Below are 16,286 nucleotides of genomic sequence, written 5' to 3'. Positions count from 1 at the left end.
TTAGTGCCTTCATTGAGAGTGTGAATCTCATCTCCACTTTACTATGTCCATTATATCCTTCAAAGTTTAGTTCTAAATGTATCACATTTATGAACTTCTCTTTGCTAACTTTATACAATTTTTAAATTTAATTGTTCTTTCAAAAAACTCATCTTTATTTTACTCACCCAACCCATTATATGCCAAAAACTCTTTTCAGAGGAAAGACTAAGGACTGGGTAAAAACATACAGGCCCTGGTGTCAAGGATTTTAATGTTTAGAAAGGAGATGAGCATGTAAATAAAAATTCACATTTCAAAAATTACCAAGCTGAAGATGTGTACAAAATAAAATGTGAGAATATGAAAACATTCAAAACTGTCTACAGAAGCTAAGGAAGACCCCCAAGAAAAAATATGTTGATTAAATTGAGATATGAATAAGAAAAGTAGGGGGGGAGAGAGAAGTCCAGGAGGCAGTTTCAACAGCATGAAGACATGGTATAAGACAATACTTTTCCGAGTACTGAAGCATGAAGTGGGAGGAGTTAGAACATGGGACAGATGAGGTATAAAGAAGCCAAATCATGAAGCATCTTATATACCATTAAAAGATTATTTATTCTTATGGCAGATATAAAAATATTTCATAACAAGTATGCATTAGTTTCCCAGAGATGCTATGACAAATAGCATACAGTGTGTTGTCCTTAAACAACAAGAATTTATTGTTCCATAGCTTAAAAGGCTAGAAGTCCCAAATAAAGACGTTAGCAAGGCCAGGCTTTCTCCAGGTTTGGTAGCACTATGGTGATGGCAGTCCTCCACCACATGGCAATCTCTCCCCTCTCTGGCTTCTGGCTGCTACTTACAAGGCCTCAAGTGATATGAATTAAGGCCAAACCCAATTCAGTTTGGCCTCACCTAAATAGCATCTTAGACCATTCTCTTCGTAAAATACCTGTTCAAACTGATAATACCTATTTATAAATGGATTCAAACTCACAGGTGTGTGGATTAAGACTAAGAACATTTTGTTGGTATATATAATTTAATCTATCACTCAGGACAACAGGCATTGACCTAGGAGAACCTTTTCAAACTAGAGCAAGGACCTGAGTCCAAGCAGGCAATGCTGTGCCATACTTAGCCTTGTTGATTACCAGATTTTGACAAAGTCCAGGAGGGTCCTGAAGGCTTGGTTCTGCAGTGGGGATGAAAAACACGTGAAAGGGCTAAAAACAGTGGCAGTTTTCCAATAGGTATTTTAAACTTCTGGTCCATGCTGGATAAATATTAATTTTATCATTATATATTTTATTATTCAAATAATTATTTTGGCACATGCATCATATTGTGTATTATATTAACTAATATAGTTTAGATCATGTCAAAATAATAGATTTCAAGCACATTAATAGGATGATCATCTATGCATCATTACTTTGACTTCATGGGGAGAAATAATAGGACAAAATAAAAATAGAGAAAAAAAAAGGCAGTTAGGAGGCCACTGCTATAATCCAGAGGATAAATTATGACCTAGAATACTGCTGCTGGAGATAGAGAAGATGAGCTAGTATTAGCAATAATTTGAAGGAATAATTTCAGTTCTTCAAGGTGAATTAGATATGAATGAGGATAAGTTGGCTTATAATGGTCTAGGATACACCTCAAAACATTTAGTCCATTCCAGATTTCATTTAACAAATATGTATCCTGCTATTTAGCACTCACAGTTCTTGGTTTGTCTGGAAGAGTCTTTGGCATTGTGAGGGAATCCTGTGATACCTTTTTAATCAAGTCCTCTTTTATTCTCAAAATTTTCACAAATTAATGAGATCTAGAAACACTTTCAATTAGAGGTCAATCTAATGAGATTTAGAAACACTTTCAAGTATGGTTTCAAAAACAATTTCTGACATGTAAGAATCACTTGGTAACTTCATTTAAAATGCAGAGATATGACTCCCCCTTATGATTCACTAGGTTTAGGATGGCATAAAAAAATTGTCATGCTTTTTAAAACCAGGTATTCATGCTGATTTTGATTTTACCATGAAGGGTATTACATTAATGAATGCAAATGAATTGTACACCATCCATCTCTTCTCTTTTTCACAAAAGACAAAGTAAGTTCTACATTCAATAGGTGCTTACTAAAGTATATATTTTACATGTGTGTGTGCAGTGAACAAAAACAAAACAGAGTTGAAAAAGATACCTTGAATTGTCTCTTGAGAAACTACTGCAACGCAACCAACCATATAACCCCACACAGAAAAACTCAAGGACATTCTGGTACTTTCCTTCTTAAAGCTTGGTAAATCCGGACAATAAAACCAATGACAATACAAGGGAAACCCTGGGAGATTAAAAAAACACCTGCTTTCAATCATCTTTTGTTTTTAGTCTGACAACAATTTGTGCAATCAGTATCACTATCCATAGACAAGTGAACCAGTCAGAATCAAAGGGTGAGCATGAATTCAAATCCAATAATTTGACCCACATACCCTCAAATTATTCTTGGCTTTCCATGCTACACTACCAGATACTGCCAATGGAATGATGAACAGTTTTGTTCTCAGTTAAATGAATTCCAGACATCAATAAATTAGTATCTGAGATAATCTAGATTTTCAGTTAGCTCTTCTGATTTCTCCTCAAGTCCCAACATATAAGAATTTCCGAGTGTAAAATCATAAAAGCTTTTATAGGGTGTTTGGTTATGTACTATGAATTTCTGTTTTGAAAAGTCTGTACTCACCAATAAGGGAAACCAAACATATTAGTGAAAAATATAGAAGATGGGCAAGTTCTTTTCCTTTCTCCATCACTCCCTTCCTTTTCTGTATAGAAATAAGCAATCCCTTAAAGTCTAGATCTCTCTGTGTTCCTCAACATCTTCCAGGGCAAAGGAAAGAGTTTCTCTATTTAGAAATAGATAATCTTCCTTGTTCCTGTTGGTAACATCTTTATTTGTGAGAATTTAACAGCAGTTTCCCAGCCAGCATTAAAGAAATTCTAGTAATTTGAAGCCCAGAAAATGAGGGATAATACTTATATCACTGGATTTCCACAGATGTCTATATTGATAATATTTTATAACCATACTTTAGAAAAACGACACTTATTTTAAAAGCAAATATTCCAGCATCTTATTGTATACATACATATATTCTCATCAAAAGTCTTTTTCCACATTAACCATCTTCACTTGATCCCAGCAAAACTTTAGTGTGAATGCATTAGTTAGGCAAAGCAAAAGAAATTTAACGTAGCATCTTGGATATGGAATGTGACTCGTGGCTTAAGAAGAAGAAAGAAATCTGTGGAGATAAAGGATTGAAAGCAATTTAATGAGCTATAAATAAAAATGTCATGGCTGAGATCTATCTGTCCCTAACATAAATAAAACACTTTGACCTTTATAAACTGTTCTCAATAAAGAAACATTTCAGCTTGTGTCAGTCATCAAAGTTGACTGTCTAAAATAAATTACCTATCCCATTCATATTATGCCACACCTAATACTTAAGGACTTACAGTAAAATTGGTTAAATTGTTTTGCTACAATATGTAATGGGTCAAGAAAGTGCTCAACATTCAATATAATGATGGCTTTAAAAGATAAAAATGTTTTGAGAAATGTCATAAGCAATTAAGATTATTATATTACATGTACACAGTTGTTTTTTATCAAATATTCTTCTGACAATAAAACCACAATCTATAAAGTCTATGTCTCTATATCAAAGTAAAAATATCTGCTTGAAATAATTTTTAAAACATTTACAAATAGCTCACTATATCTACCATGTTAACCTAACTTACTAATTTTTTTAGTAAAAATATATATATGGCCATACCTGGGAATTACTGCAGCAGAAATCTACATACATCAAGAACATGGCTCCCAGTTTTTTTGACATTCAGACTATCACTAAACCTTCTCAATCCTTGAATTTCTTGACAGTTCAGAGGTGAGTGCTTAGATGGTGGCGAGCTATACTGATCTCTACTGCAGAACCTCAGTGGTTTTGTTCAGATCAAATTTATAGTAACTGAACAACTGGAAAACTGTCTCTTAAAATTGCCACTGGAAATGTATTACCCACTAAAAGACTGTGACCACTTTTTCCCTCAGTGGGAAGGAAGGAAGGAAAGGTAAAATCAACTAGCTCATGAACATTTAGCAGCTAGGAAGAATGGAGTTGACTGTTGTGGTAAGCTGAAAATGACCCCCCGCAAACAAACAAAATAGCATGTCCATTTCCTAATCCCTGGATCCTGTAACTGTTACCCTTTTTGGAAAAAAGGTCTTTGCAGATGTGATTAAGTGAAGAATTTTGAGATAAGGTTATATGGGATTTTTTTTGAGGGAGCAGGAGCCTAAAATGTGAGTGTCCTTATAGTTGAGAGGCAGAGGGAGACTACAGACAGGAGGAGTAGACAATGTCACCAAGAAGGCAAGACTGGAGTGATGCAGTCACAAGTCAAGAAATGCTGGCATCCTGTGGTAATTTATTATAACAGCCTTAGGAAATTAATACAATTCTCATCATGATTTAATGGTTGAGAGTCACAAGGAGATAGACAAGACAAATAAAAGATAGGTTTTCAGAGGGAAAATTCATGAATATTCTGTGAGTTTGGTAAACATATTTCTTCACTCTTTCTTTGGTTTGCAACAAGATTTTGTTTCCTAGGTAACAAAGACAGGATAGATGTTCCATCATAGGTATTTAGAATGGCATGTGTAAAGAGAGGGCACCATTTATAATGGCAAATAAAAAAGATTCAATATAGGAATACACTTTAGCAAGAAATAGTCAAAGCCTAGGAAGAGGAAAAAATTTAAGTTCCTAAAAAAACTGGAACAGCACTAAAAAAAAGGGAATGACATAACATATTTTTTTTATCTTGGAAAACTCAATAGCTTAAAGCTGTTAATACTTACAAAGTTAGTTTACTTTCTAATACAATCTCAATATCTACCAGGAACAAGGTGATTCAAAAGTTTGAGATACATTTTAGAAGCCTGTTTGAGGTTCATCAGTTTTTCTGAAAGAAATATGCCAAAAGAAATAAATAAAATAATCTTCAACCACTTTAACTTTTAATTATTCTTCCTTTTAAGAAATTTGGTAGCAAAGGATACTGTGATTTTTAGTGAAAATAATAGAGGATAATTCACCATTCCACCTTTCCCCATTCATCTGGTGCATAACTCAGAAAATGTTTTGTGTGGGAGTACACAAAAGGCGCCACTAATAATGACCACAAAATTTTAATTTACAGGAACCATAAATATCTTAGTTAAAAGGTGTGTACACCATGAAGGGAGTGGAAAAAAAGATATTTTTAACAATAACTAGCAAAACACTCATAATGAAACATATAAAGAACACCTATAAGTCAATAAGTAAAAGAAAATACTCAACATGAGAATAGCAAAGAAATACCAGAAGCAATTGAGCCTTACAACCTAACTTAACAATTGAGGCTTGAGAAGTGAAATGAATTTAGCAAAGTTAGGACTTGAAATAAAACACTACCTTCTGATTCTCATTTCCTTTTCATTGTATAGATTAATACAAAATAACACACATTTTCCCAAACTTTGGAACTTTTGTGATGTTCATTACTCAATGTGGCACTTCATAAAAAATTCCTAAATAATTCTAATACTTTACTATTTAATTCCATTCTAAACAAATTTTCTTTCTTTAAGGACAAAAACATTTTCCCACTGTTAGAAGACTACAAACATAGAAAAGTATCCTTCTCAAAATCTATCACTCATTCAAAAAATATGAACAATGATCTGTGGTACAGAGCACTGTACAAAATGGTATAGGAAGAGAATAAATGATAGCGTGGCTTTTCTATACCAAGTTCTAGCAATTCTTAAGTCAGTTGATATACTTAAGATTGACATAAAATAAAAACAATTTTCTTTAAAAAAAATATACAAGTTAAGCTTTCTGTAGCATTTTAATGGAACATTTGAATCAACTAGCCAGTAGTTTAACTCATGCTACAAAGACAAAAAATTGAGAGTGACAATTTTTTTTTCATAATTAGGATTTCATTTTGATGACTTTTGATATAGACGGTGTTTCCTGAATTTTGGGTGATATTGAGAAGTATCAGACGTGGTTTCAGCTCTTTAACAATTTACAGACTACTTGGACATATCAGAAGCATTAAAAAAGAAAAGTTCAGTCCAAGACAGTATTTGATAAATGACACACAAATGATATTTATTTAGAAAAGGAGATATTCCTGGAGTGCTCAAAGAGGTCTTCATGGAGTAGCAGATGCTGGAGCTGACCCTTAAAGGCAGGCAAATATTACTTGGTAGGTTTATAAACTTTGGTGAGGACCCTCCATTCTTTCACAGTCTACATCCAAATTCTATTGGCTCTATCTTCAACATAGAGTCAATTCTTATTATTTTTGGTAGTTATGTTCTATGACATTATCACAAATACTGAATTATTGAGCACTGAACTATTACTCCTGGGAGAAATATGTAGTTAGCTTGTGCAAGCCTCTGGTCACACATTTTGGTCAACTGGCCAATATGTAACTTTCTTTATGTGAATTCTGCTTAAAGATACCTTATTTAATGCAGATTGTTGATTCATTATCATTGAACTTACAACAAACAGTACTGTAACTCATGTCTGGGCACAATTTTAGCGTGATAACTTTTTATCATGATAAATATATCATGAAGTATTGAATGATAAAGCAATGATGAATGAGAATGAAGACAAATATTTAATTTGGAAGAGTTATTACTTATGGAATACAATCATTTCTCAAGGTCAAGAATACTAAACATTTCTTCTTGGGCAGCATTACTCAAATGCTGCATTAATAAATTTAAGCACAGTTTTAGAGAGATTAGCATTAGTAAAAACAACCATCCAAGTTGGCTATACAAACACAGTCATCTTCATGAGGAAATAATTGCCAAAATTCATTGGAACATAGAACAGGAATGCTTGTTTGCAAATTATTCACCATCAATTTCTGGTTTTGTTTTCTTGTGTTATCCATGTGTAAACACTACTATTAAATTGCTAAAGGTAAAATATATCATCATTATAAATTATGCCACTCATTTTTTATTGCTTACAAAATTCACAACTTATAAACTCCCTCCTGAAGTGACAAAAGATACATCTTCCTTCCTTTTGGTTTCTCTGCAACAAGGAAGATCTAATCTGTGTCCATAATTTACATATGTATTTTTATGTATATGCACAAATATAATTGTTCTGGATGCTTGAATATAACATAGTGATGGTGTTGATTTCTGTATGTCTAACCCTTTGTTCCAAAATTACCTGTATTTCCAGGAATGATTCAGAGCTCAGATTTTAAAATTTTGTTCTAGAGCCTTGAGCATAAATATAGCTCTGATTTTGAAAAGTTATCTAATGATGCTTTCATGAATAGTCATGCACAAAGATAAGCTACAGCTAGGCAATTTCTGATTTATATGGATATTTATTGAAGACAGAAATTGTCATAGACTGATTAATTACACTAAATAAAACTATAACTTCAGTTATTTAATAATTACTTAATTATTTAATAATAAGCAAAGATATATGAATGCCCCTACTAGCATTAGGTAATTGCAATTACTTAGTCATGTGTGTAATATCATATATCTTCATTTCACTAATCAAACACAACAAATATGTAGTATAAACCCCCATGTTTCAGGGACTCTTGAAAGCTCACTTAGAAAGAAGATAAAAAAGAGATTGTCTAAAGTAATAGGAAAAAAATCTAGATTGGATTTGGCAACTTCATCTAGGGCCCAAAAATGTATCCGTTTTTAAGACTGTCTCACTTTCAATTTTCCATATGGTCCCTCTTTTGTTTACCTAAAAAGTGTATTCTTGAGTTTACACAATCTTTGCAATGGGCTTTCCACATATTATAACCAATCACGTTTGCTCACTATTGTAGTTTTTTACTGTATTCTTATGTCTTTGGCAACATTATTTATTACTCAGAGACTGAAATTTTTATCCTCATAGTGCTTAAGTTAGCAGTAAATGTGTCATAGTACTCAACAGATATTCATTGAATAACTCGTTTAATTTTCCAGTAATGATATCCTCTAGAGCAGTGATTCTTACCCTTGACTTAAATTATAATTGTCTGGGAAGCTTGTAAAAACTCTTATACTCAGGACACACTCCAGATCAATTGAATCATAATCTCTATGGCAGGGGGTACCCAGGCATCAGTAATTGCTCAAGCTGAAGAACAACATTAATTATTTTTTTTTAATTATTTTTAAAATGTCTACAGAAATTCTAGGAAAAAGAAGTGATGCATCCTAAGAACTTTATTTCAAACCACGTTACCTTTGACATGTAGAGGTCACAGAAAGGCAATGTCAAGTATGCAAGGGCTTGTATGCCACTCAGTTTAATTCTTCAATAAACTTCCCTGACACTGTACTCTACTTACCTGAGAAGAGTAAAATTACTAACTTAAAGTGGAAATCATGATACATTCTCATTTTGTGAGGTTTTCTTTCTTATGTAGATCCTAAACTTATTATTTCAATTATGGCATTTGAATTTGCAGATTTTTGCATCAGCTCCTCTTCTCTGCTCCCACTCCTTACAAGGATACGTGCCTCTTGAAATAGATTATTCAGAGCCAGAGTTTGTGGGAGAACTTAGTTCTATGTCTGATAAACACTTATAAAAATAAAGTTTACAATTCCCTTTTAACACTCCTAAAAATGCCAAAACTTTTTTTCTAATTTGGCCCCTACTGGGAGATTGCTAACTAAACAGACATTTCTATTTTCCCTCTGAAGCCTTAAAAGCTGTATTATAATGAGTACATAGTGACCATTATTATTGCTGGATAAATTTTGAGTAATGTGTTTCTGAACATAAATAAGCAGCTATTTTTTAGGTAGAGGATATGTATTTTTAAAAAAACATGCATTTTTCAGTTGTTTTTCAAATTGCCAATCTTTTAATCATCTTCAAATATTTGAAAAGTTCATGCAACATTTCTGTGTTAATACTGAAAAATAAAGTCTGACCTATACTTTGTAATATAAAATTAAAAATTGAAGGAAACTGTAAAACCTACCCTAAAATGTTTGTTTCATCTCTAGATGGTTAGATCTTAGGCGGTTTAAAAAGAAAAATAGTTTTCCTTCATATACATTAGTCAGAGCACGTACTATATGATTAACTGTTTGAAAAATAATCCTGGTATTACAAAGGTGGAGCTTGGACAATTTTAAGGAGTAGTTTCCTAAGGAGACTCTGCTCTCATCTCTTCTATTTACCCGACTTTTTACTCGTTTCCAGCAATATTTATTAAATTCCTATTACGTACCTACAATTTTAAGAATATGATAATATACATGACAGATCCTGCCATAAAGAAAAAAAAAAAACACTAGTGTTCTTTTTGTGAATATTAGTATCCTTTATATATTTTTTATTTCTTGACATATGAGAAGCTCAAGTATAAGACTTGTTTAGCAAGATGTAACAATACTTCTCTCAATTTTGGGTACTTCTTTCCTTATTTTCTTTCCGTAGAGTTGTCAGTTCAGCTAAATGCTAGAGAATCCATGTGTCTGGTCTGAGGCTGTTATGTGCCCCAGAAATGGTCATGTTCTTTTTATCCATTCCTGTAGGTGCATACATACCGTGGGCGGGACCTTTTGATTAGGTGGTTTCAGGTGAGATGTGCCTCATGCAATTCAAGGTGGGTCTTAATTATTACTGCAGTTCTTTATCAGGATAAAAGACAGAAAAAAAACAAAACAAAAAAAAAACCAGAGCGCTCAGAGAAACACCCAGAGAGAACTTGGAGAGAAAAGCCCTGGGAATATTGTGGGGACCCACAGAAGCTCAGAGAGGAGACCAATGGAACCAGAAGCTGAAAGCAATGAAAGCCAGGAGCAAAGGACCAGCAGACGCCAGCCATGTGCCTTGCTATCTGACACAGGAATCCTGGATGCCTGTGATTTCTCTTTAGAGAAGGTATCATCCTGTTGATTGAAGGTCATTCTCATGGCCTTAGAACTGTAAATTTGTAAACTAATAAATCCCCATTGTTAAAAGCCAGTCCATTTCTGGTATATTGCATTTTGGCAGGGTTAGCAAACCAAAACACCATGTGAAATACTTAACTGTAACTCTCAAGAAGTTATTTATTCTTTTTATGAACTTTATTGTGACAAGTAATTATTTTATTATAGTTAAAATGAAATGTCTCAGAATCAGAACTCTAGAGCTGAATACTGTAATATTATCACTTTACCACTTTACATATATTAATAAGTGCTAGTATTTATGGAGCATCTATGAGCAAGGACTATTATGAAATGTTTTCTATACATTAAACTCATTTAATCATCACAACACTAGGTATTATTTTTGTCACTATTTGAAAGTAAGGAAACTGAGACCTGGATTAAAAATCTAGACCAGAATATTGGTGACTTGGTAAATAAATGCATCCAGTTAATGATGGAAATAAACAGAACCTTGTTTTCTTATTTCTTAAAACAAAGATTCAACAGAATTTTAGAAATGTCATTTGGATTCAGCTCAACGAAAACTAAAATTCATTGATCTTCGATCAAATGATTTTAAAATTATTTAGACTGCCCTCTCCTTTCTCCCATGAATTACTTGCATCATAGAGAAAACATCACCTTTATCATATGCGCTATATATAATAACACAAATATTGTGCCATAGAGTGAGAGATGCTGTTTTGGTGTATTGTTCAGATCCCATCCTAGGGGAAATGCCCCTAACCCCAATTGCTTTGGCTGTTGGCTCCTCAGAGCCCATAACTACCAGCCTTTTCAAGAAACTAGCCCTCGGTCTTTGGGAGCCAACTTATCAGGTAAGTTTCTCCCCACCCCCACCCCCATGACCACCAGTGACTGACTGACTGAAGGGTGCACTCAAGTGAAAGGGGTCTGCCCCTTTGTACAGTTTATGTTCTGGACCACTGCCACTGTGTATCTGTCAAGACTAGATTTTACCTGAGCGCACATTTTTCCTTAGCTTTTTGCTCTTCTCTGCCCTGCCTCACTCCTTCCCTTACAGCTTTTTTCCTGCGCAGTTGTCCCTCAATAATCAGAACTACTTTAATCTGTGTGTCTTAGGTTCTACTTCTCAGAAACCTAACTTGAGAAACACAGGAATAAGTGTATATATGTGTTGTAGTTTGCTAGTTGCCAGAATGCACTGAGATGAGGTATGCTGATCTGCTTGGGCTGTGCTACATTGAGCTCTCTCATTTAAGCACCAGCCAATTAACTCAAACATCATTCATTGCAGCAGGCACACCTCCTAACTAACTGCAGATGCAATCAACAGATGAGGTTCACATGCCATCAGCTCACGTCCACAGTAATATAACTAGACATTTTCACCTGGACAAGTTGACAACTGAATCCAACTACCACATGCCCACCTCTTGTCAACTTGGCAACTACATACATCACCTTAAACAATATTAAGGTTCAAAAAATTATCTTCTAGCTGTGGACCTATGAATCTCAAAACAAGTTATCTTGTGCCAATATGCAAAGAAGGGCATTCACAGGACAGAGATTTTCATTTCCATAGGGAGAAAGTGGAAGGAAAACCTGGGGACAAACACCATTGGATTTCAAAGTCTGAAAGTCATTTATCCTTCAGCTTTAGAAAGTGGCAGTCCCACCCTTTCCAAGGGCCTATACAGTGGCCTGCCTCTTTCCAAATCAACCTCGGGGGACATTGAGGAGACCACCTTTTTCTCGGTTCCACTCTCTCCAGGCATTAGGGCCACACACTCAACCCCTCCAAGTGGTGGCAGCTAGGCTCTCCCCAGTCCCCAAGGAGCGTGCTGTACCTTTTCCAAGGGCTGAGGCGGCACAACTCTCCCACTGCAATGATACGGGAGATTCATCCTCTTCCCTCAGTGCAAACTTACCTTCTCCATGTATATGGGTGGGTCCACTTTCCTGGCCAAGGTTTCTTGGCTTCAGACCTGAGTTTCCATGGTTCTCACTCTGCAAACTCCAATTTATCCCTTTTGTGTTCCCTTTTGTCCAGATTGGCAGTGGTTCCATTTACACCAACAGTCTCTTCAAGCACTCCAGGACTTCTCCATCATTCTCTTCACAGTTCCTCCAATATCTTCCCCTTAGCCATCCTGGTATTTGCAAACTACAGCAGCACCCCACTCTCCAGTACCAAATCTGCTGTAGTTTGCTAGCTGCCAGACTGCAACACACCAGAAACGGATTGGCTTTCAATAAAAGGGGATTTATTTAGTTGACATATAGCTCTTCAGAGGAGAGGCAGCTAACTTTCAACTGAGGTTCTTTCTTATGTGAGAGCACAGGGCAATCTCTGCTGGCCTTCTCTCTAGGCCTCTGGGTTCCAACAACTTTCCCCAGGGTGATTCCTTTCTGCATCTCCAAAGGCCTGGTCTGAGCTGCAAGTGCTGAGATGACATATGCTGAGCTGCTTGGGCGGTACTATGTTGAGCGCTCTCATTTAAGCACCAGCCAATTAACTCAAACATCATTCATTGTAGCAAGCATGCCTCCTAACTGACTGCAGATGTAATCAGGAATAGAGGAGGTTCACATGCCATCGGCTCATTCCACAGCAATATAACTCGGCATCTTCACCTGGTCAAGTTGAAAATTGACTCTACCACAATATGTAAATACCTTCTATACTCAAGGATAAAGCAACTTGATGGAAGAGAAATGTTATTGAAATGTTCTTCATTTATATATGTGTTGATACAAAGAGCTTTCAACTTTTGTGTCATATAATACAACACTGTCACTTGCCTACCTTCCCCAAATATTAGCAAAAATAAATTGTTTGAAATTTTAGTGACAATTTTTAGTATCAGGTCTTCCCCAGGTGGGGAAGTTTAATATTTCCACATTTTTCACTAGTCCCTCAAGGGATTACTTGCCCAGATTACTCTGGGATGTATTGGGGCATCACACTAAACTGTACAATCCTACAAGATGTCATTCTCTATTTAAGGTTCCATGTAATTATGGTATTTGAATAAAATGGCCATATAAATTAAATTAGATAGTGTGCTACAAAAAATACAAATTTTGCACCAAAATATATATCTATTCCTTTGGTTTCACACAGAAGTTGAAGTTTTAAAATACAGTCAATATCATCCTTTAGCCTGTATTCTGATTTGCCTTAGTCCTGAACAGATCTGCTTCATTTATACCTCTAATTGAAGTCTGATCTCTTTTTCAGTTTTTGTAACATTTGCTGTGTGGGGTAATGCTGGCTTTTAGAGCTGCAGAATTCTAGCTCTGAGTCTCAGGTGTCACAAAGATACCAGAAGTTCCAGGGATCAACCAGGTTATACACAAAGAACTCAGCATCTCAGAATTTAGAAATAACCATTGCAACTCAGGAACAGATGTGACTGCTGTAAGAGCTTGCAATATGGGAAACTTTTCATTAAGCCTTCCCCTGATAACCTATGCTCTCAAATTCAATTCTCAGAGTTTACACATTGCAGTTAGTCCATATTAGTGAGGCATTATAACATCTTCTTTCTGTTTCTGGCATATTTGATTTGAAATATTGTCCTCAAGTTTCATTCACCTAGTTGCATGCCTCATTCATTCTTGCAGCCACTTAATATTCCATTTATGTATATACCACAGATAATGCTTCTTTTTATTAGTCAATATATACCCTTTGGCCACCTCCAACCATTGCAAACCATGAAAATTGCCACCATAAACACTAGAGTGCAAAAGTCCATTCATATCCCTGCTTTCAGTTCTTCCAAGTATACCTAACAATGGGGTTACAGGATCATATGGCAACAATATACTTAGTGTCCTGTGGAACTATTACACCGCTCTCCAGAGGGGCTGCACCATTCAACTTCCCAACCAACAGTGAATAGGTGCATCTTTCTCTCCACATTTTCTCCAGCATTTATATCTGTTTATTTTAAAACTGTTTTATTCACAAACTATACAGTCCACCCTCATTAAATAATCAACAGTTCACAGTATAATCACATATTATGCATTCACCACAACAATATATATGAGGACAGTTCCTTTTCTTCCACAAAGAAAGAAGAGGAAAACTAAAGAATAAAAAATAAAATTAAAATTAAAAAAAATGAGGAACAACAATAATACCAAGAATCCCATATGCCTCCTTTGTATCCCCATCTTATTGCTGTTTAGCTTTGGTATACTGCCTTTGTTACATTTAATGGAAGCATATTACCAGGGTACTGATAACTATAGACCCTAGTTTGCATTGTTCAACACATTGTTCTGTTGACACTCATTGTTCTCCCTTACGTGAAAACATTCTTATATTTGTAAATTTAATCACCACCATTGCCCACTCTAAGTTTTGCTATGCTTACACAGTTCCAGTCTTTATCTTCTCTCTTTCCTTTTGGTGTCATACAAGTCTCTATCCTTCCTCTTTCAACATACTCGCATTCACCTTTGTTCAGTCTACTTACAAGATTGTGGTACCATCAGATAATATTGTGCTAACCATTCCTGGATATTTACAATCACTCCTGTTGAACATTCTGAACTCCTTCAGCAACAGGACAATCTCTACCCTGTATATATCTCCTGATAACCTCTGTTCTCAAATTTAACTCCCAAAGGTCACTCAGAAATATTAGTTCATCTTAGTGAGATATACAGTATTTGTCCTTTATTTTCTGGTCAATTATATTCAACACAATATTCTCAAGGTTCATTCATGTTGTTGCATGTATCATGACTTTATTCGACATATCTTATTTTTTCTCTCTTTTTAAACTTCCTGAGAGTCTTCATTTCTACTTCTCCAGACCTCTCTCTTCTGTCTTTTCCTAACTTCCTGTAGTGCTCCCTTTAGTATTTCTTGTAGAGCAAGTCTCTTGTTCAAAAATACTTTCAGTGTCTGATTGTCTAAAAATATTTTAAACCCTCCCTTATTTTTGAAGGTCAGTTTTGCTGAATATTGAATTCTTTGTTAACAGGTTATCTTTTTTTCTGTTTCTTAAATATATCATAGTACTGCATTCTCACCTCAATGGGTTCTCCAGAGACATCTACACATGGTCTTATCAAGCTTCCCATGTATGCGTTAGATCACTTTTTTCTTATAGCTTTCTAGAATTTTCTCTTTGTCTTTGATATGTGACAGTCTTATCAGTAAGTATCTTGGAGTAAGTCTATTTGGACCTATTCTGTTTAAGGTACGCTATGCTTCTTGGATCTAGTAATTTAAATCTTTCATAAGAGATGGGAAATTTTCAGTAATTATTTCTTCCATTATTCTTTCTGTTCCCTTTCTCTTCTCTTCTGGACACCCATAACACATATTCATGTGCTTTATGTTGTTATTAAATTCCCTGAGAACCTGCTCATATTTTTCCATTCTCTTCCCTATCTGTGGTTTTATGTGTAGGATTTCAGATGTCCTGTCCTTTAGTTCAATAATCCTTTCTTTTGCCTCTTCAAATCTGCTGTTGTAAATCTTCAACGTTAAGTTCTGCCATTTGTTTTGCAAGCTTTTGAGTTCTTCTTTATGGTTGCCCAATGTTGTCTTTACGTCTTTCATCTCTTTTCATGTATCTTCCCTCAACTCATTGATGTGATTTGTGAGTTGATTCAGCATGCTTGTTTGAATATTTTTAATTAGCTGTTTTAACTCCTGTATCTTATTTAAAGTGTTGTATGTTCTATTGACTGGACCATATCTTTGTTTCTCCTAACATGACTCGTGATTGTTTTCTGGTATCTAGGTATCTGATTCTCTTGATTAGTTTATTCTGGAGGTCATTTTCACTCTTTTACTTAGGGTTTTCTTGTTGTTTGGCTTTGTTCTTTATCTAGCATTCAGGTCAACTTATTCTAGATGCCTAGCATAGCTTCTGTTTAACTGATTAGAATTTTTCAACTCTTGTTTTTCTGGTTCTTGCCCTGCCTATATGGAACCCTTTTTTTTTGAGGAGGGTCTCCCAGATATGATTGACCCCAACCAGATTTTCTTATACAAGGCTGGCCCAGGTCTTAGGTAGAGGTTGCAATCAGTATCAAGTTTCCCTAAGGATGAGAACCAGAAAGTTGTCTGGCATTCCTATGGAACCTATAGACTCTTTGCTTTTCCTATGGAACCTATAGACTTTGCTTTTCCTACTCTCCTCAGCAGATGGCACTTATCAACCCACAGCTCACCCTGGAGTAAAGTGGTATAGTG

At 35.1% G+C, this 16,286-nt stretch overlaps 1 long non-coding RNA gene across 3 annotated transcripts in view; it reads right to left on the bottom strand.

The window, feature by feature from the left end:
- The window catches only part of LOC143684768 (uncharacterized), a 40,424-nt gene extending 28,218 nt beyond the window's left edge, over window positions 1-12,206 (bottom strand). The window contains exons 1-3 of one of the 3 annotated variants that reach the window (XR_013176154.1): window positions 11,908-12,206; window positions 4,943-5,046; window positions 3,156-3,311 (exon numbers count right to left, since the gene is read on the bottom strand). This is a non-coding gene — a long non-coding RNA (uncharacterized LOC143684768). The remainder of the gene's footprint in view (window positions 1-3,155; window positions 3,312-4,942; window positions 5,047-11,907) is intronic. The other 2 variants (XR_013176155.1, XR_013176153.1) reach the window with 2 other exon arrangements.
- Between the last annotated feature and the right edge of the window lie 4,080 nt (window positions 12,207-16,286).

This window comes from Tamandua tetradactyla, chromosome 5, assembly GCF_023851605.1.
Source record: "Tamandua tetradactyla isolate mTamTet1 chromosome 5, mTamTet1.pri, whole genome shotgun sequence".
Classification (NCBI taxonomy): Eukaryota; Metazoa; Chordata; class Mammalia; order Pilosa; family Myrmecophagidae; genus Tamandua; species Tamandua tetradactyla.
Note: the sequence above shows the minus strand (reverse complement) of the source record. Positions and strands in the feature narration are given on the sequence as shown.